General features: G+C 42.2%; 1 protein-coding gene across 6 annotated transcripts in view; it reads right to left on the bottom strand.

Moving 5' to 3' along the window:
* LOC106872957 (eukaryotic translation initiation factor 4E transporter) overlaps nucleotides 1-2,021 on the bottom strand; it is a 115,629-nt gene that overhangs the window by 8,944 nt on the left and 104,664 nt on the right. The window lies entirely within an intron of this gene.

Raw genomic sequence — 2,021 nt, 5'->3', positions numbered from 1 at the left:
CAGTGGTTAAAGTGTTGAGCTTACGATCGTGAGGTTGTGAGTTCGAATCCTGGACCGGGCCACGTGTTGTGTTCTTGAGTAAGACACTTTATTTCACGTCACTCCAGTTCACTCAGCTGTAGAAATGAGTTGCAACGTCACTAGTGCCAAGTTGTATCAGCCTTTGCCTTTCCCTTGGATAACATCAGTGGCATGGAGAGGGGGAGGCTGGTATGCATGGGCGACTGCTGGTCTTCCATAAACAACCTTGCCCGGACTTGTGCCTGGGAGGGTAACTTTCTAGTCTAGGTGCAATCCCATGGTCAGTCATGACCAAAGGGGGTCTCAGCAAGAGCCTATGTGGAAACAAGTGTTGACAGAGGGGGAAGTGTAAATTCATGTGTTTGTGTGTGTCATTGTTTAACATCCGTCTTCCATGCATGCATGGGTAGGACAGATGACAGGAGCCAACCAGGTAAAAAACTACCCTACGCTACCAAAGCTGGATGCCCTCCCTAACACCAACCACTCTGCAGAGCAGACTCAGTGCTTTTTACATGGCACTAGCATGGGCAAGGTTAGTGTGAACCGGATGCTTTTTACGTGTGTGTGTGTGTGTGTGTGTGTGTGTGTGTGTGTGTATATATATATACATATATATAAGTATGAATACACATGCATGAACATATACATTACATGAAATAAAAACAAGTTAACAGAAAGACAAACAACCAGACAGACATCTCTACTTACCAAACAAAAAGATAATGTATGTGTACAGGTATACATAATATCCATATATAACATTCTTTATACATTATAAACAGTGGAACTCCAAGTGTGTAAATATTGGGTTAAAAACCCTTTGGATAGTAAAGTTAAAGACAACCTGTGGGGCTTGGTCCTACATTTGTAAATATGACAGACGTTCTGCCATTGTACCAAAGCAATCCTTCAAATCTACCCATTTTAGAAGCTTCACTCTTAGCAACAAGAATTGTATGTTTACATCACAATTTAGAAACTTCGAGAAAGTGCGAAATAATTTGCTTTTAATGGTGGAGTTTGATGTAGATAAAGTTATAAATAATAGCATATGGAATATTGGGTAACATTTTTTCTCTATACCTTTTTTCTTTTTTTTCAATGACTAACTACGAATTTCATTATAAACGCCAGGCTTTGAAAATCAGAAATCAATTAAAGGGTAGCTATAATTACCCAACACTAAAACACTGCCCACAACATTTTAATATCCACTGGCATTGAGTAGCTTTCCTGCGACTTTGTCCCTGGCATTGTACGTCCTTTCCATCTTTGCTGTCACCTACCACTACCTGCCTGTCCTATACTTACTACCTGTCTTCCCTACCAAATGATGTCCATGACTCATCCTGCCTCCACTGCATTTCCCTCTACCCCCATCCATCTGCCACTGGGCTTTATATTCCCATAAACTTATTTACCCACTCATAGCACTTCGCTTATATTCACCTCCCTGCAACTTGATAACGTGACACCTTCACTATCCTCTTTCTTTCCCAACTGGGACAGCTACATATCTCCCCTACAAGGCACTCCATCTTATCCCTCACCACCCGGAATGAAGCCACCTCCTTCAATTCTACTCCTCCCTCAGTTGAGGAGGGAGGTCTTGTCTTATGAGTTACTTAGTGACCTCACTAGAGTCAGCACACAGTAGAAGACATAACTTGTAAAGCAGATGGCATTAAGAAGAGCATCTAATTGTAGAAACCATGCCAAAGCTGACATTGGAATCTGGTGCAACCCTCTGACACACCAGCTCCCGTCAAACATCCAACCAATGTATGCACACACACACACACAGAGGACATCTTTCAGCTTCTGTCGACCAGCTCTACTTACAAGGCTTTCGTCAGCCCGAGGTTACAGCAAAAGACACTTGCCCAAGGTGCCACAAGGTAGGTCAGAACCCAGAACCACATAACTGTGAAGCAAGCATTTTACCACACAGCTACACTTGGCACCTAAGCAATATTGAAAAAAAAAAAAAAAAAAAA

Source organism: Octopus bimaculoides, chromosome 25, assembly GCF_001194135.2.
Source record: "Octopus bimaculoides isolate UCB-OBI-ISO-001 chromosome 25, ASM119413v2, whole genome shotgun sequence".
In the NCBI taxonomy this organism is placed as follows: domain Eukaryota; kingdom Metazoa; phylum Mollusca; class Cephalopoda; order Octopoda; family Octopodidae; genus Octopus; species Octopus bimaculoides.
This window is presented reverse-complemented; position numbering and strand designations above follow the sequence as displayed.